We start from the raw sequence: 21,595 nt of genomic DNA on the forward strand, positions 1-21,595 counted from the left end.
GTGGCCTGGATCCAACATAGATGGACTTTCTGTCAAGGCTCACAGGTTTTTGCTCGCTCTAAATCCTGCAACTGGCTCCTGTTCATCTGACCACTGGTTCTTAGGATTTGAGCTAGCAGCTTGCCTGCCAAACTTGGGATTTGTCAGTCTCCATGGTCTGGATCTTGGGTTTGCCAGCCTCTGTAGCTCCATGAGTCAGGAGAAGCCTTCAACCTGACCCACAGACTGGGGACTTTCCAGCTTCTACAACCACAGGAGCCAATTCATTCATATAAATCTCAAATCTGTGTGTGTGTGTGTGTGTGTGTGTGTAAAACTTCATTGGTTTTGCTTCTCTAGAGAACCCAGCCTAAGACAATCTATCCTGAGGTACTATGCTGTCAGTGATAAGATAATATCCATATGCCTATAAGAAAGACAGTTAATATGACTATTATTCAAACTTACGCACCAGCCACTAGTGTCAAAGATGAAGAAATTGAGGATTTTTACCAACTTCTGCAGTCTGAAATTGATCAAAAGTGTTGGCAAAATGCATTGATAATTACTAGTGTTTGGAGTGTGCAAGCTGGAAACAAAGAAGAAGGATTGGTAGTTGGAAAAATATGGCCTTGGTGGTAGAAATGACGTAGGAGATGACATGATAGAACTTTGCAAGGCCAACAACTTCTTCATTAAAAATACCTTTTTTTCAACCTAAAGAGTGACTATACACATGGGTCCTGCCAGATGGAATACACAGAAATCAAATCAATTATATCTGTAAAATGAGAAGATGGAGGAGCTTGATATCTTTAGTCAGAACAAAGCCGGGGACTGACAGTGGAACAGACCATCAATTGCTCATAAGCAAGTTCACAAGGAAGCTAAAGAAATTTAGAGCAAGTCCACAGAGCCAAAATATGAGTATATCCCACCTGAATTTGGAGACCATCTCAAGAAGAGATTTTATCCATTGAACACTAATGACTGAAGACCAGACAAGTTGTGGAATGACATCAAGGACATCATACATAAAGAAAACAAAAGATTATTTAAAAGACAGGAAAGAAAGAAAAGACCAAAATGGATGTCAGGAGAGACTCTGAACCTTGCTTTTGAAGGTAGAGTAGCTAAAAAAAAAAAAAAAAAAAAGCTAAAGCAAACAATAGATGGTGAAGTAAAAGAGCTGAACAGAAGATTTCAATAGGCAGCTCAAGAAATCAAAGTAAAGTATTATAATGAAATGTGCAAAGACCTGTAGATAGAAAACCAAAAGGGAAGAACATTCTCAGCATTTCTCAAGCTGAAAGAACGGAAGAAAAAATTCAAGACACGAGTTGCAATGTTGAAGGTTTCTATGGAGAAAATGCTGAACGCCACAGGAAGCATCAAAAAAAGATGGAGGGAATACACAGATTCAGTGTACCAAAAAGAAATGGTCGATGTTCAACCATTTCAAGAAGTAGCATATGATCAGGAACGATGATACTGAAGGAAGAAATCCAAGATGCACTAAAGGGAATGGTGAAAAACAAGGCTCTAGGAGTTTACGGAATACCAATTGAGATGTTTCAACAAACGGATGCTGTGATGGAAGTGCTTACTTGGTTATGTCAAGAAACTTGGAAAACAGCTTCCTGACCAACTGACTGAAAGACATCCACATCTGTGCCCATTTCAAAGAAAGATGATACAACAGAATGTGGAACTTATTGAGCAGTATCATTAATATCACACACAAGTAAAATTTTGCTGAAGATCATTCAAAAGCGGTTGCAGCAGTGCATCAACAGGGAACTGCCAGAAGTTAAAGCCAGATTTTGAAGAGGATGTGGAATGAGGGATATCGTTGCTGATGTCAGATGGATCTTGGCTGAAAGCAGAGAATATCAGAAAGATGTTTACCTGTGTTTTATTGACTATGCAAAGGCATTTGACTGTGTGGATCATAACAAATTATGCACAACATTTTGAAGAATGGGAATTTTAGAACACTTAATTGTGCTCATGAAGAACCTGAACATAGACCATGAGGCTGTGATTCAAATAGAACAAAGGAATATTGTGTGGTTTAAAGTCACTAAAGGTGTGCATCAGGGTTGTATCCTTTTACCATACTTATTCAACCTGTATGCTGAGCAAATAATCTGAGAAGCTGGACTATATGAAGTAGAATGCAGCATCAGGATTGGAGGAAGACTTATTAACAACCCGTGATATTCAGATAACATAACTTTGCTTACTGCAAGTGAAGAGGACTTGAAGCATTTCATTATGAAGATCAAAGACTACAGCCATAAGTATGGATTGCACACCAACATAAAGAAAACAAAAATCCTCAGAACTGCACCAATAAGCAACATCATGACAAATGGAGAAAATATTGAAGTTGTCAAAGATTTCATTTTACTTTGATCCAAAATCATTGCCCATGGATGCAACAGTCAAGCATTCAAATGATGTACTACATTGGGCAAATCTGCTGCAAAAGGCTTCTTTAAAGTGTTAAAAAGCAAAGATGCCACTTTGGGGACTAAGGTACGCCTGACCCAAACCATGGTAATTTTCAATTACCTCATATGCATGTGAAAGCTGGACAATGAATAAGGAAGATGGAAAAATTGACACCTTTGAATTATGGTGTTGGTGAAGAATATTGAATACACCATGGACTGCCAGAAGTACAAGCAAATCTGCCTTGCAAGAAGTATTTCAAGGGTTCTCCTTAGAAACAAGGATGACGAGACTTTGTCTCAAGTACTTTGGGCATGTTATCAGGAAGGGCCAGTCCCTGAAGAAGGACATCAGGCTTGATAAAGTAGAGGGTCAGTGGAAAAGAGGAAGACCCTGGATGTGTTGGACTGGCACAGTGGCTGCAACAATGAGCTCAAGCATAACGATTGTGAGGATGGCATAGGACCAGGCAGTGTTTCATTCTGTTGTACACGGGGTCGCTATGAGTTGGAACCAATTGTATGGCACCATCACCACCAACACCAAGGGTGGGAAGGAGGGGGAAAGGGAGATTTTTTGTTGGGGGGCACTGAGTTTATGTAAATGGTGATGGAATTATTTGGGAAAGGATTGCGAGAATGTTGTATAACTTGAATATAATCGATGTTACTGAAATGACTCAAAAAATTGTTGAGATGGTATATATTTTTTAGGTATATTATCAACACAATAAAATTAAAAAAGGAGTAAAATAGGGAAAATTCACTGTCGAAAAAGTGGAGGGGAAATGAGAGAAAAGGGAAAAAAAAGCAAAATAACCCACCACCCAGACATAACCAACATTAACATGTTTGTGTGTACCCTTCAGAATTTTTTCATGTATGTGTAAATCAGTGTCAGGTTATAAAAACTTTGAAAATGAAGTAGTATTACATTTCCTTACATGTGCAGTTTAACGGACTTAACTTTGGTCTAGTCTTTCCTAAGGGATCTTTGGTTAAAGTTTCCCCCATATCCTTAGCTAATTCTGAAATCAATTCCTGTGGTGGCCTCTGCCATCTTCTGGGTGAAGAGTTCCTCAGATGTGAGAAACTTCCAGCCTGTCTATTTCCCTGAAGTCCTTGAAACAGCTCCCACCCTACCTGCACTGGTCTGTGGCCTCCAGCACATTCTTTCTGCCTTCTTTCTACCTACACACTCTGCTGGTGAAATCAGAATACAAATTTACTTCCTTAAGCATAGGGATCAGTAATATTTTTCCGTAAAGGTCAAAATAGTAAATATTTTAAGCTTTGTGGGCCAAATGGCAAAATCAAGGATATTATGTAGGTACTTATACAACAAGGTATTTATGTAACAAGAGAGCCCTGGTGGCGCAATGGTTAAAGTGATATGGGTGCTAACCAGAAGGTCAGCAGTTGAAATCCATCAGCGGCTCCTTGGAAATCCTATAGGGCTATTCTACTCTGTCCTCTAGGTTCGATACAGGTCAGAATCGAGTCAACAGCAATGTTGTTGTTAGGTGCTGTCCAGTCAGTTCCGACTCATAGAGACCCTATGCACAACAGAACGAAAGACTGCTTGGTCCTGTGCCATCCTTATAATTCTTATGTTTGAGCCCATTGTTGCAGCCACTGTGTCAATCCACCTCCTTGAGGGTCTTCCTCTTTTCTGCTGACCCTGTGCATTACCAAGCATGACGTCCTTCTCCAGGCACTGACCACTCCTGACAACATGTCCCAAGTACGTAAGACGTGGTCTCGCCATTCTTGCTTCCAAGGACCATTCTGGTTGTACTTCTTCCAAGACAGTTTGTTCATTCTTTTGGCAGTCCATGGTATAGTCAATATTGTTCCCCAACACCACAATTCAAAGGCGTCAATTCTTCTTCGGTCTTCTTTATTCATTGTCCTTGCTTTCACATGCATATGATGCGATTGAAAATACCATGGCTTGGGTCAGGCGTACCCTAGTCTTCACGGTGACATCTTTGCTTTTCAACACTTTAAAGAGGTCCTTTGCAGCAGATTTGTCCAATAAAATGTGTCTTTTGATTTCTTGAGTACTTTTGCAATGGGTGTTGATTATGGATTCAAGTAGAATGAAATCCTTGACGAATTCAGTCTTCTCTCCATTTATCATGATGCTGATTATTGGTCCAGTTGTGCGGATTTTTGTTTTCTTTATGCTGAAGTGTAATCCATACTGAAGGCTGTGGTCTTTGATCTTCATTAGTAAGTGCTTCAAGTTCTCTTCACTTTCAACAAACAAGGTTGTGTCATCTGTATAACACAGGTTGTTAATGAGCCTTCCTCCAATCTTGATGCCCCCTTCTTCTTCATATAGCCCAACTTCTGGGATTGTTTGCTCAGCATACAGATTGAATAGGTGTGGTGGAAGGATACAACCCTGACGCACACCTCTTCTGACTTTAAACCACTCAGTATTCCCTTGTTCTGTCCAAACAACTGTCTCTTGATCTATGTACAGTTTCCTCCTGAACACAATTAGGTGTTCTGGAATTCCCATTCTTCTTCGCAATGTTGTCTGTAATTTGTTATGGTCCACCAAGTTGAATGCCTTTGCATAGTCAATAAAACACAGGTAAACATCCTTCTGGTATTCTCTGCTTTCAGCCAGGGGCCATCTGACATCAGCAATGGTATCCCGGGTTCCACACCCTCCTCTGAAACCAGCCTGAATTTCTGGCAGTTCCCTGTCGATATACTGCTGCAGCCGCTTTTGAATGATCTTCAGCAAAATTTTGCTTGAGTCTGATACTAATATTGTTCTATAATTTCCTCATTCAGTTAGATCACCTTTCTTGGGAATAGGCATAAAAATGGATGTCTTCCTGTCGGTTGGCCAGGTAGCTGTCTTCCATATTTCTTGGCATAGATGAGTGTGCACTTCCAGTGCTGCAACTGTTTGTTGAAACATCTCAACTGATATTCCATCAATTCCTGGAGCCTTGTTTTTCAACAATGCCCTCGGTGCAGCTTAGACTTCTTCCTTCAGTACCATCAGTTCCTGATCATATGCCATCTCTTGAAATAGTTGAACATCGACTAATTCTTTTTGGTATAATGACTCTATGTATTCCTTCCATCTTCTTTTGATGCTTTCTGCGTCATTTGATATTTTCCCCATAGAGTCCTTCACTATTGCAACTCAAGGCCTAAATTTTTTCTTCAGTTCTTTTAGCTTGGGAAACACTGAGTGTGTTCTTCCCTTAAGGACATCATACACGGAGAAAGCAAGAGGTCATTGAAAAGGCTTGCTCTCAAAGGATGAGCAGCTAAAGCAAAAGGAATAAATGATGAAGTAAAAGAACTGAACAGGAGATTTCAAAGGGCTGCTTGAGAAGACAAAGCACCGTATTATAATGAGATAATGACAACGGCAATAGGTTTGTTTTGTTTTAACAAGAGAGAAAACAAATTTCAACACATTTTTAAATTAATGAAATTGAAATAGAATAAAGCTGAGTACAATATATTGTAATACAGTTCTACCAATGAGAAGTAGTGGGGGTAGGGGTGGTTCAGTGGTAGAATTCTTGCCTTCCATGAGGGAGACCTAGGTTGGATTCCCAGTCAATGCATCTCATGCACTGTCGTCACTCCCATCTGTCAGTGGAGGCTTGCGTGTTGCTACGATGCTGAACAGTTTTCAGCAGAGCTTGCAAACCAAGACAGAATAAGAAGAAAATCCTAGCAATCTGTTTCTAAAAATCAGCCAATGAAAAACTTTATGGATCACAATGGCCCAAGCCACAACCGATCATGTGGATGGCACAGGACTGGGCAGCATTTCATTGGAGCCCCTGGTGCTGTAAACGGTTAATGCACTTGACTCCTATCTGAAAGACTGGAGATTCAAGTCCACCCAAAGGCAACTCAGAAGAAAGACCTGGCAATCTAATTCCAAAAACTCAGCCTTTGAAAACCCTGTGGAGCACAGTTCTACTCTGACACACGTGGGCTGGCTTATAAGTCAGAATGGACTGGTTACATTAACTACATTTGTTGTTGTTGTTAGGTGCCATTGAGTCAGTTCCAACTCATAAGCACCCTATGCACAACAGAACAAAACACTGCCCAGTCCCGTGCCATCCTCACAATTGTTCTTGTGCTTGAGCCCATTGTTGCAGCCACTGTGTCAGTCAATCTTGTTGAGGTTCTTCCTCTTTTTTGCTGACCCTCTACTTTATGAAGGATGATGTCCTTCTGCAGACACTGATCCCTCCTGACAACATGTCCAAAGTATATGAGACGTAGTCTTGCCATTCTTGCTTCCAAGGAGCATTCTTCTTGTACTTCTTCCAAGACAAACTACATTGGAAGGAGTTTCAATTTCCATTTTTTCTCATTATATTACCATCCTCAGATTTTCACGACTCTTCATAAGCTTTGCATATTTGGTTTTTAATATGGTAAAGGCTGGTGACGCAAGGTTGCCAGGGGGAAAGGACAAATTTGTAAATGGACAGAAGAGATTATATGGTCCTTTCCGTAGAGTGCTGGGTGATTTCTGTTAGACATTTTTTGGGGATTATTAAATTCTTTAAGTGTGCACCTTTGTCTTTGATTGACTAGGCTATTTTACAACTCTATAGGGGTAGGAAAGGGATAACTTGTAGGAAACTACAGGTAATGCAAATGGGTATTCTCCATAGCAAAAAAAATATGTTCTATTCCTTAGAAATATAACCAATTTAAAAAGTGACATTTCATTGTTCCATAACAGTGGTTTTCGAAGTGTAGTTCAGAGTTCCCTTGGTGTCAAAAGATCCTTTCTGGAGTTCTAAAAAGTCAAACTATTTTCATAAAAAATATTAAGATATATCTGGCTTGTTTTTCACTGTTATTCTCTCACAAGTTTACAGTGGAGTTTTCCGGAAGCTACGTGACATATGATATCACCACAGATGAATGCAGAATGAGAATCCAGCTGCCTTTTATTAAACCAGAGATTAAAGAGATTTGCAAAAATGTAAAGCAATGCCACTCTTCTCACTAAAATCTGTGTGTTTTGGAAATATGGCTTATTTTCACAAATACATTATGTTTTGATTTAAAGTAGTACCACTCTTAACCAAGAGGTCAGCAGTTCGAATCCGCCAGGCACTCCTTGGAAACTCTATCAGGCAGTTCTACCCTGTCCTATAGGGTCTCTATGAGTCGGAATCGGCTCCACGGCAGTGGGTTATTTCTTTAGTATTTCAGGGTTTCAATTTTTGTATATAAATTTTAGTCCATTTGGAAATTTATTTTGCTACATGGCATGAGGTAGGGATCCAGCTCCCCCCACCCAAGGGGTTAGCTAGCTCATTTATTAACAAAACTTGTTTTCTTATTCATTTGAAATGGTGCCTCTATCATGTATTACATTCTTACATGTACTTCCATATGGAAGTACTTCCATACTTCTATATGGATCTTCCATAATATTACAATGATTTGCCTCTGTTCTAGCATCATTGCGCTTCAAAATTTTTTAAATTGTATATTTTAATAATATAATGGAGCAGAAGTGTTTTCACTATTCTTTTTCACATCTCTTTCCAAAAAATTATTCTTAAGGAAATAAAAAATGTTGAAAAAAATTAGAAAGTAAATATTTGAACTGTATGTAAACTGCTAGCAAAATATTGAATAGACTTTACACGGACTTCAAATTCCATCAACTAAACACCAAACAACCCATACTGAGTAGCTACTATGTGCCACATACTCTACAAAGTGATTTATCTTGACACAGCTGTTAGCTCTGGTATAACTCTTCTTTCTTAGGTAATGTCTCTTCAACATTTTAATCTTAGGTGAAGTACAAGATAGATAAGAGATTCTATTTAAAATTTTTCATTTGCTGTTTTTCTCCAGTCAGTAACCACTGTTTCTTACAGTTAAGTACCAGTTTGAAAAGAATAAGTGTTCTAGTATATACCTCACTTTCAGCAAGTTTGCTACCAAGTATGCTTGTTGAAACATCCATTATTGGCTAAAAATACCAAAAAAAAAAAAAAAACCCAAACCAAACCCATTGCCGTCGAGTCGATTCTGACTCCTAGCGACCCTAGAAGGTGGCACAATTTTGGGCTATGGTGTTGTCATGATTATGTTGATACCTGCCTTGGAAGTTGCCTCTCCTTTGTAACATCAATGAAAAATGGCAGAAGTGAAAACACAAACTGGGAGTCATAAAAGATTTTTTTCTCTAAAATTATCTGTTAATTCTTTTACATAAAAGATGATACATATTAAAAAATAACAACATATTAAAAAATAACAACTAGCCTCCTTAAATTAAGAAAAGCAGCAAGAGCAACAGCCGTAGCATTCTAGGAATATGTTTAAGTGACTTCTCCATACTTCTCTCACTCTAATCATTCATCCATTGATTTTTTTTATTAAATATTTATTAAACGTCTCTGAAAGAAGTTTTTTTTTTCTTTTTCAGTTTAATTTATATAATATGAAGCCACGTGTATAATGTTTACATGGCTCGTCGTACAAATGTTTCTTTTCTTTACTCAGTTTTTCAGGCTTTCTATATAAAATATCTTGGCGTAGCTAACTTATTCCACATTTCGCTCCCTTTGAAATTCCAAGAGAGGTTTCCTGTGCTCTGCTGGCCTTTCCCACTTTCTTCTCTTTTTGCTCCCCAGATTCTTCTGGGCAGTAATATCAAATAACTCTGAGGACATCTGATACTTCCAAAGAGAGGATTTTCTTGCTGAAAGAAAGCTTTTTGGAAACAGGAAATCATTTTTAGTTGACCGCATTTCAGAGTTCCAAAACTAAAAGCTTTGGAAAATTTTATTTAATCGCTTTTTGATGTCAGCATAATGTAGGCTCCCCTACTTAGTTGGGATGTCTTTCTTGGAATTACTACTTTAGAAAGTGGTGGGTAAAGATGTTCTGCAGAATGTAGCACGATGCATGTGCCTATGTATCTATTTACCTCTCTTTATATCTATTTATCTATCTGTCTATCTAATCTATCATCTATTGCCTTCTGTAAAATAAGCTCTCCGTATAAAATAATGGAGACCTGATGGTGCAGTGGTTAAGAGCTATGGCTGCTAACCAAAATGTTGGCAGTTCGAATCCACCAGCGGCTTCTTGGAAACTCTTGGGACAGTTCTACTCTGTCCTAGAGTTTTAGCTATGTATTGGAATCAACTCGAGGGCATTTTTGTTTGTTTGTTTATATAAGACAATAAAATAAAATAGAGGTATATAAAAAAACCATATATTGGGCACAAATAAAACTAGAATGATCTAAGCAGTGATGGCCAATGTAAGATGAAGGAGATTGTACTAGTACTCCATGTGGAGTTATAATACATTTGGATTTATGTGCTTGACTTTGGATATGCAAATTACTTAGATAACTCCTAAAAGGATTAGAAGAAGGCAAGTAATATGATAATACAATTACAGCCCATTAATTTTGTTTATAAAGGGAACATTGCATGTTCAGTTGTAGGACTCTTGTCTTCGAGGTGGGAGGCTCAGGTGGGATTCCCAGTCAATGCCCCTCATGCTCACCCACCACTCTGTCACTGGAGGCTTCCATGTTGCTATGATGCTGAGTATGTTTCAGTGGAGCTTCCAGACAAAGACAAACTAAGAAGAAAGACCTAGCGATCTACTTCTGAAAATTTGTCAACAAAAATCCTATGGATCACAATGGTCCGATCCACAACGAACCATGGGGATGATACAGGACTTGGGAGCCTTTTATCCCATTATGCATGGGTCACCATGAGTTGAGGGCCAACTTGATGGCAGCTAACAACACCAATTTTGTTTATATGGAGGCAATTAACAACAATACTACTTTGACCCAAACAACCCATATTTAAGATCCCTGGGTGGTGCAAATGGTTTTGTGCTTGACTACTGATTAATCCGTGCTTAAGGTATGGGTATAGCATCTATAGTAAACTGATTGAAATAGAATTAAACAAAAGAGAGTTGGATAGCATCCTCTCCTCACTTTGTTTGCCTCTCTTTATTCAACACGTAAATTGCCAAGCAACAGGGGGAAAAATTAATTAATTACTTCTTTCACAGCTCTTTACTTTTGGTTACAGTGGACAGGACTCATGGAGAAGGTTGAAACACAGGTTAAATACCCATCATATCTGGAAGGCCATTTTTTAATGGCCAGGGTCATTCAAGTTCATTTCGCATAACCACCTTGAAGGAATAAAGTCAAAGATACATCAGCATTCCTTTTCTGTATATATCATGTATCCTGAGGCACATGAAAAAAAATCAGCAACTTGCTGGAGACATGAGTTTTGACTTGGCTAAGAGGGAATAAATGACTATCCTGGAACACCCAAGGCATGAGCATCCTGGCATCATTAGCGGTCATGGGAACTCACCATAAGGGAAAGTGGAGTCTAGGGCAGTGTAATCTGCTTCTGGGCTATGAAGGGCACTGAAGAAAACATAACGCTCTGTGACATTGCAGTGGTCAAATTCCTGGTGCTACTAGAGAGAGCTTTTGAACACAGTTGGACTTCAAGGGGAAAGAGCCTCTCCTACCACACCGTATGCTCCCTGTAGCAAAGTCCATGTCTGTAATGTTCACTACTGTACCCACAGTGCTTACAATGTTGCATGTGCTCAGTGAATGCTTAGAGGATATAGGGAATATTATAAATAGCATAAACTGCCCCATAGGGACAGTTGCAGTGAGAATTCCAACTTCAAAGGAACCCAGGACCAATCTGAGGATTTTGGGGGATATCACATGTCTTAGTTATCTAGTGCTCCTATAACAGAAATACCACAAGAGGATAGCTTTAACAAACAGAAATTTATTCTCTCACAGTTTAGAAGGCTACAAGTCCGAATTCAGAACACCAGCTCCAGGGCAAGGCTTTCTCTCTCTGTCAGCTCTGGGGGAAGGTTCTTGTCATCAATCTTCCCCTGGTCTAGAAGATTCTCAGTGCCGGGACCCCAGGTCCAAAGGATGTGCTCTGTTCCCTGCTCTTCTTTCTGGGTGGAAGGAGGTCCCTCTTCTCTCTGCTCCCTTATTTCTTTCATATCCCAGAGAGATTGACTCATAATACAACCTAATTCTGTAGATTGAGTCCTGCCTCATTAAAACAACTGCCTCTAATCCTGCCTCCTTAACCTCATAGAGATTAGGATTTACGACACATAGGATAATCACATCAGATCACAAAATGGTGGACAACCACATAATACTGGGGATCATGGCCTAGCCAAGTTGATACACATTTTCGGGGACACGATTCAATCCATAACATCAGATATGTAGAGAACTCTACTGGGAAAGGACTGTCACAGGAGCTTCTGCCTAGAGAGAAATCACTGGTAACCACAACAGTCACTGAGAGAAGAAGGGAAGCATGAAAAGCAGCTGAAGGAGAGCTTTTTTTTTTTTTTTAATTGTACTTTAGATGAAGGTTTACAGAACAAAGTAGTTTCTCATCAAACAGTTAATACACACATTGTTCTGTGACATTGGTTAACAACCCCAAGATATGTCACACCATCCCTTCTCAACCCTGAGTTCCATATTACCAGCTGTCCTGTTCCCGCTCAAGGACAGCTGTCTTGAGTTGCACCTTTGTTAACTAGAATTACCATGGGAAGCATCAATCAAAAAAGTGCAGCTCCCAGCTCTGTGCTGGTTCACAAAGTTTATAAGTAGCAGATGCAGAATTGAAGGGGCAAGGGGAAAAGAATGAAAGAGAAGGTGATTGTGATTAATCCTTCAGTTTAATGCAATCTAGCATGCACTTTTTTGTAGACTCATCACAAGCTTAGCACAGTTGCTAACTCTCTTATCTCTTTGTGCCTCAATTTTAAAAGTCTATAACTTCAATAGTCAGCTCTCTAGGGGACAGGGAAACAATTGTCCCACTTGGGTTCAACCCACACAATTTGGGTTACACCAGAATCAATTATTCTACCACTGAAGAATTTTTAAGCATCTTCTGCATCTAATGAACTGCACTGGGCTAATTGCTGGAGAGAATGCCAAAACATGATTCAGAGTATCCATTTCATGAATTTTTCTTGAGGGTTCAGCTGGTGGAGAAGTGGACTTTTGCTCATTTTTCCAGATCATTATTTCTTGCTAGATAGTTCCACATAGAAAAGACCTATCTGTGTTAAGGGTTATTTTAACAATATGAAAAATTCATAGCTGCCGTTCACAGAGTGCTACAGCAGGTGCTGTGAGTGGATTTCCTGCTGAAGAGAGCCATGCTCCCCTAAAAGAAGATTAGCAACCACAAGGAAAGCAGATGCTACCAGCTAGACTGACAATTCTTGTGCATGGGTGTTGCCAGGTAAAATAGCCTTCCTTATCCTAGACCACTGCTTTACCAAAGGCCCTGGGCAGCCTGTTCAAAATTACAGGCTCAGAGTTTCCTTGGACTCTGCTACAGACATTTTTCAAATTCAGTATTTTCATTGTGCCAACTTAACCTCTTAAATTCTTTACACTTAACTACTTTTTTTCATTGAAATACCTAATGTTTTTACACTTACAAAAACTGAGTTTAGGAGAGTATGAGGTGCTGAAATGAATTTAATATAAAACCTTAAGGAGAACTGAGGTGGATACCAATGTCAACCTTTGTGTACTGAGATTTCTTGCTACTTCTGATAAGATGGTGTCTTTCTTAGCCATTGACTGTGGCAAAAATCCCATTTTATCTTTTAATGAAAAATTTAGAAGATATGGGAAATTAGAATGAAAAAGAAAAAGAAAGCACTCATAATGTTATATTCTCCAAAAGCTCTATTGGTATGTTTATATTTGTCTGTCTAGCAAAATCCATTTGCCATCTATGTGCTCTGTGTTTTGTTTTGTTTTCTCCGTAGTTATTTGCTAAGTTAATATTTGTGGAGTACTTACCATGTGTTGGAGTCATACAACCTGAGTGGTACAAATGGTTAACATGCTTGGTTGCCAGTCAAAAGGTTGGAGATTCAAGTCTACCCAGAGGTGCCTTGGAAGAAAGGCCTGGTGATCTACTTTGAAAAATCAGCCATTGAAAACTTTATGGAGCACAGTTTTACTCTGACCCACATGCCGTCACCATGAGTTACAATCAACTGAATGGCAACTGGGTGGGGCTGGGAATCATGTGTTAGCCATGATCTCTAAATCTCCCACTTATTGTATCATTTTATCCTCACCCAAATCCTATGAACTAAGTACTATAGTTTGTAGATGAGGAAACTGAAGTTCGGAGAAGTTGGGTAAAAGCCCCATATCACACAGTAAAGGTAAGGCTGAGGTTCACACCGAGGTCTGTCTGTTATTACTGTATCCTGTTACTGCAAAGAAGATCACAAACACAAAAAATGCTGAAGGAGGGATCATCCACAATGGAAACAATTACCTTTTTAAGGGGGAAAAAAACTGGTTTGCAATCACTGCAAACTGCTAACCTGTGCATTTATGTTTAAATTGAGCAAGGCTGGAGACCACTTAGATCTAGGTGTCCTCCTAAAGCAAATGTCCCACTTCACAGCCAAAGACGTTTGGCAACCTTAATGAGCCACAGCCACATGTGTTCATTTCTTGCATGTGTAGCAGCAAACAGATGTACAGACACTGAAAAGCACAGAGGGCCCTGTGCTGGAGATTATTTTGTCCCATACTTGACATTCAAGTTTTCTGGGGAAGTATATGGAATCTGAAGAAGAGCTAGCTGAAGGGGTCTTAATAGTTGTTTTTTTTTTTAACATATGGACATTATGAAACAAGATGCAGGCCAAACATATTTAGTTTGACTTAAAATGGACTAGAATCATTGGATTAAGATTTTCCTGACCACAAGGGTGATTATACACAGTTTAGTAGAAAATCAAGGGTGATTATACACAGTTTAGGTGACCAATGTTGAAAATCTCACCTGTACGAACATCTGTTTTTGCCTGAGCTCCTTTGTAAGGTGAGGATAACACCTCACCTTGCATTGTTTTGTGGAATGGTGGGTAAGACATATAAAGCACTCAGAACTGTGCCTGACACAGTTTGCATTTTAAAAATGGTAGTAATTCAACACTAGAGCAGGTTAGTCAATGGAATCTACAAGTCGTGAATATATTCTGATTTTTAATGGATTTTTGTATAATATTTATTTTCCTCTTGTAATACGTGATTTAAAAACAAAAACAAAACAAACTAAAAACTCTCTAAAACAAAACCTGTTGCCATCGAGTTGATTCCAACCCATAGCGACCCTAGTGGGCATGGTAGAACTGCCCATAGGGTTTCCAAGGAGCAGCTGGTGGATTTGACATGCTGACCTTTTGGTTAGCAGCCATATCACTTAACCACTGCACCACCAGGGCTCCTCAAAAACCCTCTAAGCAGATTTAATTCAAAAACATTATTCCTAGAATTTCATCTCATTGTTCTTTATGACAGATTTGCTTAGTCTTCATGACTTAATTCAACATTAAGAGCCTTCTGATGCTTTCTTTCCTGTTTTTCATCAGTTACCAAGTTATTTAAAATGCTAACCATACCTCTTTATTATGTTTATCAGTTTGCTATCCCTATGCTTTCTTAACATCAAGTGTGTTTTTAATCTATCATTTCAATGCTTTATCTAGCATTTAAACTCCAAATCACAATGTTTAAAACTACAAAACATCGTAGTTTTGGGAGGCACTGGAAAACCGATGGGCCAAATAAGCATTGCAGAATCAGAAGAGATGGTTCTATATCACTGTGCTACCCTTTCTTGGGTGTGCAACCTCAGGCCAGTAACTCATGATTCTCTGGTTCAGCTTCCTCATCTGTAAAATGAAGATTAAAATATCTGTCAGGCCTTCATCCCAAGGCATTGTGAAACAAGAGATTATATATGAAAGCCTTCTGTAACCTCTATTTTTTTTCTGAGAGTATGGGAGTTTGTTTATTTAATCCCTCATGGTGTGAGATAAGTGAAAGCCCTCTCTAAGCTGTATAGCACAAATGTATACATCACTTTGTAAGAGAGCTTATGCATTTAATCCCTCATGGTGGAAGCACTATGCTATGATCTGGGGTTTTACAACATTGCAAAGGCTTTCCAGAAAAAACAGCACACAACACTAGATAGCATCTGATAAAGGCCAAACAAGGGGTCTTGGGGTATGCACTTTAGGAGTCCAGAGAACAAAGGGAAAACTAGGGGCTGGCTGGGTTCTTCAGGAAATATCTACAAAGGGGCAGGTTTTGATCCAGCATTGAATGTTGGACAAAGTTGAAATAACCTGAGGAAAGAAGGGAGTGTTCCAAGTGGGAGGAACAGGCTGATCTAACATAATGCGGTAGAAGAGCACAAAGGCTAAGCAATGGACTGATTTGGCTGCAGCAAGCAGTCTTCCAGTGGGAGAGAAAACTAGCAAGACCAAGAGAATCTAAAAGGAATGCCAAAAGAATGATGTGCTTTGTTAACACATCACACTTAAAAGGAAAGCCACTGAAGGATTTTTGAGCAAATGGGAATGATGTGGTGACAACTGAACTCAAGCTTCAGACAAACCCTTTTCTAATCCAAATGGCCTTTTACCCAATGTTTTCTTAGGCAATACTTACTGGACATGCATGGTGTAGTGGAGAACGTCTGAGACAGGGAGTCAACGGAGGATCTGCGGAATGTGAGGCATCTTTTCTGGACCTATGTTTGGGTCAGCATGGTAGGCAATGCCATCTCCTTATATCCTCTTTCTAATCACTTCTGGAACCATTTCTGCCACATTTTTACTTCATCAAATTTCTATCAGTGTTCCTTCAGCTTAAGAGTACAAAAACAGGTTAAAAGATGTTTTCTTCTAAAATTCCTCAAAGAGTTTCCAAATTGTCTTGTCTGCTATTAATTCTTTTTCCATCTCTCTATTGCTCAATCTCATTTTAGTTGGCCACATTGTCTGTTAAGCACTGAATGTGTTACTACATCACAATTAAAAGCATATGATTGTATTTTAAATGGCCATTTCCTGTAGAAATACATCATTAAAATGCCCTTTGTCACTAGAAAATTCCAACTCAGATTTAGGTCATTTTAACAACAGATATGTTCTTTCTATTTAAAATCATCTTACATCGAGCTTTATGCAGAGATTTTGAAAATCGCTTTTGTATCTCCTGAGTCTTATACCTATGATTTTTTTGCCCAGAAAGAAAAAGATTTGGTTCTGAAGCTATTGATGGGTTCCACATTGATAATTTAACTACTGGCAAGTTAGTAAGATTTCTTTCTTTTTTTTTATTTAGGGAAAATGAAATCATTCTACCCATCTGCTCTCACTTATCAAAACTGGAAAGAGGAGTGAGCATAAGCTTTCACATACTCGGTGCTTTTTATCTGGGTTTCTAGAGAATAATGGAAACCTGCCATCCCATACGCATAATCATGTAGATTTTAAACCAGCATTATTTAAACCATGCTCAACGAAACCTAATTAGTGCATACAGGGCAAGTCTGTTATAACATGCCAAGCCAGTGAGGAGGACTGAGTAGAGTCCTCCAGTAGAAGTATCAATAAGGCATTCCAGTAAAGGATGAACTAGGAATATGGGAAGCCTAAGTGGCCAAAGTAGAGAATCAAGAATCACAATTTCTAAGTTTCTATTTATTTCTTTCTCATAGATATGACTTGAGATAAATTATATCAAAAATGTGTTCTTATTTTCCTTTTCATATTGGAAAATGAAAAAGTACTCTATATCCCAAACACTAACAGCCTATCTGTGAATCAATTTGAGATCTTTGGAAAATAAGCATTAAACAGTGGTGGAAATGCCTATGGTGATTTAAGAGTCTGGAATCCGTGATTATATCATCGCCATCTAAGTTTTAAATTGTTACAAATGACAATGGACTTAGAACACCATTACTCTGAATTTCTCCCTCATGCTTTATATCAGTAATATTTCGCAAATATAAAATGATGTTTACAAAATTGATGTTTTCCATCCTTACACTTAAAATGTTCAGAGGTGAAATTGTCTGGAAACGGATATCAAGATGGTGAATATATATTTTCCTAGCTTTTCAACGAACTTGGTCATGGGCCTCCTATAATCTCTCTTTTTTAGAAGGATTCTATTTGGAGAAGAATTCTGTTTCATATAAATTTTTGAGGTAATTAAAAGGAACTTTTACAATACAACTCTAATTTCTATTGAGAAAATCAGAAAGTATTATGGAAACAAGATTTAAAAAAAGACTCACGGAATTCTCTTAAATCTAAAAATATCTCTTGCCACCTTTTTTATAAAAAGCCATACTTGTGTAAATTGCATTTTCACAAAGCCAGCACTTCATACAGATGATGAAATGCATCGAAAACTGTAAGTTTTAAATCAAAAGTAAAATGGTTAGATTAAAGGAGAAGAAGGAAAGGAAAGATACAATTCTTCAAACCATACTCAATTCCAAATACGGTTACAAATTCTCACTTTTTAAACTCAAGCAGTCATTAATATTTGTGCCATATAAATTGTGCACATTTCTATGATATGATTCAAATGACAGACAAGACATGGTCAAGTTTATATTCAAATGGGAGAGAAAAGTGATATGTGTTTGAAAATCACTGTTTTATCTACTTAGGTTAATGCTAATTATTTTTTTGGCCGGGAAGACACATATTTAGTTCTAAAGCTATCAGTGGGTCCTTTGTTGATTATTTAACTACTGACATGCTAGCATGTATAACAGTATGATGGTGAAATGCAAATATTAGATCACATTTTGAGAAATGAAAGAATAATAGTGCATTTTAATACATTGGCATGGAACTGTGAGAATAAAAGAGAAATTGAAGGGAATGGATTCATTAAACCAGATAGTTCAAAGAAAATGTTTAAAAGGAGCATAAGAAGGTGTCTTTGCAGAGGAGGCAAAGGAGTATGCTGGATACCTCTTTGTGACCTTCCAGAGTCACATTCTCTCCTTCTCTACCTGCTCTCTGCCTTGGAGATGGACCTACAGTAACTACATCAACAGGGCCCCCATGTACTCTGGTTTCTAGATGAGTTTGGAACTTTTTTTCCTTCCAGATTCTGTTAACTTTTCCTTTCCTCATCGCTTTGAGATTAAGAATGGTACATTCTCAATGCTGCTAGTCCTAGTTCCTGCCCTACCCCAGTGATTCACCTCCACCCCACCCAAACATTTTTGACTTGTCACTTTGTAAATAAAAATTCCTCTAATTAACCAATGTATTTGTTTCTGCTGGGATCTTGGCTGATACGTTAGTTGTTACCAGATGTGGTCCCAGGAAACAGATCCTTGAAATGAGATTCTGGGATTGATAGAACGTATATTTGAGGATTACAGGAACAGCCTCTTTTCTGGGGGAGGGTAATCAGTCATGAGTAATCCTTGGCATACTATGGCATCATACATACTTAAGACTGGTGGTCATGTGGAATGATATACTCACAGAGATCAAGTGCCTGCAGTACCTAGCTGCTATAACAACTAAGGTTGTATAGTCACATTTTCTTAAAGCCCTAGGTATTACACATAAGAAAAAGAGAATTAAAACTATGAACATGGAATTAAGAATGTGCACAGAGAGCTAGAAAGTCTCCCGAGTAACTTTGAAGGAGCCCCTCATCTCCTATAGTTGCAAGGAAGATATAGCTGACAACGAAGCTCAGGGTATGAATGTAAGGGTCGTAGAGTTGTAGCACTAATTTAAAACCCACCTGCCAGATCTCTTAACTAAGGGAAGGACAATTATGGGGCGGTGATGAAACGCTGCCACATTGGATGGTGACATTTTGATAGATATGGATGGAGCTAAGAACTAAGTTTCTGAATACCCCTGACCCTCTTTTGCCTCACAAGCTAATATTGATAATCTTCAGATCCACATCCACCAACAATATACTCAGGTAATACCTAGTATGTATACACCCTCTCCTCACTTATCAACGTGTTTAGGTTCCAAAGACCGGGTTGTTATACAAAAATTGGCATTATGCAAAAATGGAGAAAGATCACATCAGATCATAAAATGGAGGATGACTACATAACTGCCATATTACATCACTACATAACTGCCAAACCACTGAGAATCATGGACCAGCCAAGTTGACACATAACCTTAACCATCGCAGCCAGTGTTATTCTCACCTTCACCTTGGCATTTACTATTAATAGATGTATTTCATTAATTTAAAATATAGTTGAAGAGTATACTTTTTACTATTATCATCAGTGTGAAATGTCAGACAATGAGATAATCGATAAGTAAGGATGGGGCATAATGTACAATAAGAGTTAGAGTCCAGAATAGCCTGGGGTATAATTCCTATTCACAAAAAGAAGAATGCAGATTCTAGTCACTGCACAAGGTCAAAACAATGAACAAAAACTCATTCAGCAGGATGAAGGCAGAGGGTAAGGGAAACATGGAATTGGAAGGTGGAAGCTGGTGGTTATGATTACCAGTTTATGCTAGTGGTCAGCTAGCTACATGAGGAGGGGTCACTTAGAAGCTATATTTTATAACACTCTATTTTTTCTTCCTTTCCCCCCTTACATGAAGGATAGCAGTATAGCTAGCATTTTAGGCTTCAGGAGGGAATATGACTGAATTGATATCAACCCAGATTGATGATATGGTAGCTGATGAGACTTTGCTCATTCCCTGATTGGGGACATAGACAAAGACAAGAATGGACACTGAAGGGCAAACATGGTTGAATCATCTTGCTTTGCTCTACAACAGAAGGCCACCACTGTCCTCTGGCTTTGGGCCAACAGGGAGTCCATTAGAAGGTAGGAAGGAGAGAAGAGTATCAAGTCAGGAAATTTATTCCCTTCGCTCCTTTCTGGCAAAGTTACCTAGGGCTGGCTGTGCCCTCCATGGAAAACCTCTGCCCCTCTCTAAGTAGCCTTCTTTTCTCTCACCTCTTTCCTGGTGAGCTACTCCTCTCACTGCTCTGGATAGGGGATGGAAAGAGGAAAGAGATTGGGAGAAGGTAATAAGAACCCCATTGCTGCTAGTCCCAGGTCCCTGAGCAATCCTTATTGTTTCCTATACTCCATCCACACCCTTGGTCATTAGTCCCTTTGTAAATAAACCCTTTGCAAGTTACTTTGATATATGAGCTGGCCGTCTGTTTCCTGTGATGACTCCAACTGATACTTAGAAAACTGTTAATAAATATGCCAAACTCAACTTTGGAATATGTGAAGACAAATTTGGAAAGCTTCACTGTAAAAAAATGATAATAATAATAAAATTTGTTAAAAATTTTCCTGTATTGTTTTTTTCTAAAAAAAGATATCAACATGGCCATCTAAGATAACACAGGTTTTGAGCTCAAATGGTTTCTGAAATAATGCTGGGCTGCTACTGCCAATCTCCATGAGAGTCAAGGAAAGGCTGGAATCTACAGTAACACTTTGGAGAAACAGTGTCTTACGCTGCTTTGCTTCTCTATTATCTACGAATATACCCCTGTTAGTGAAGATAACCTCTTTTTGAAATCTTAAAAAACTTCTAATTAAAATACTTCCCAATTAATACAAAACAATTTACCACAGTTATCCTCCAAATTCTTCCTCTTTTCTCATTTTACATTTATATATGCAGTCTAAATAAGCATGACACCATCATTTAAGTCATGTGCTTTGAGTATTTTCAAATAGCTGTGATGGATTTTGACTGATCCATTTGTTCCCTCTGGTGACTAATGACAAATAATCTGAGAAGGTAACTCATGGGCAATTAAGTTTCCTATCTGGATACCTATCTACTAATGGGTTAATAAACCCTGCCAAACTGTGGAAACACATTCATAATAATTAAAATATACCAGATTTTCTGGCTCTTACCTTAAATGCTAAAACAAACAAAATAAAACACTGACCTAACCTGGAATTAAGGTTTGTTGTCTTTCTCTTGTTATCGAACACATTCATTAATAAGTCAACATTTGAACACCAGCTATGTGCTAAGTGTTAGTTTAGGTACCGGTGATGCAAAAACAAAATAAGAAATAAATACTCCTTTTGAGGAGTTTCCAATCCAGTTTGGAAGAAGTAATGATAATACAATGGGTTAAGTATTGTGGTAAGTTATGCCAGGGACACACATAGGAAGGGCAACTAAGTCTGATGGGAGAAGGCAGA

At 38.5% G+C, this 21,595-nt stretch overlaps 1 long non-coding RNA gene across 1 annotated transcript in view; it reads left to right on the plus strand.

Moving 5' to 3' along the window:
• Positions 1–16,354, plus strand: part of LOC126085078 (uncharacterized) — a 54,676-nt gene extending 38,322 nt beyond the window's left edge. The window contains exon 4 of the long non-coding RNA XR_007519168.1: positions 16,025–16,354. This is a non-coding gene — a long non-coding RNA (uncharacterized LOC126085078). The remainder of the gene's footprint in view (positions 1–16,024) is intronic.
• Positions 16,355–21,595: the final 5,241 nt, after the last annotated feature.

The sequence above is a fragment of the Elephas maximus genome, chromosome 1 (assembly GCF_024166365.1).
Source record: "Elephas maximus indicus isolate mEleMax1 chromosome 1, mEleMax1 primary haplotype, whole genome shotgun sequence".
Classification (NCBI taxonomy): domain Eukaryota; kingdom Metazoa; phylum Chordata; class Mammalia; order Proboscidea; family Elephantidae; genus Elephas; species Elephas maximus.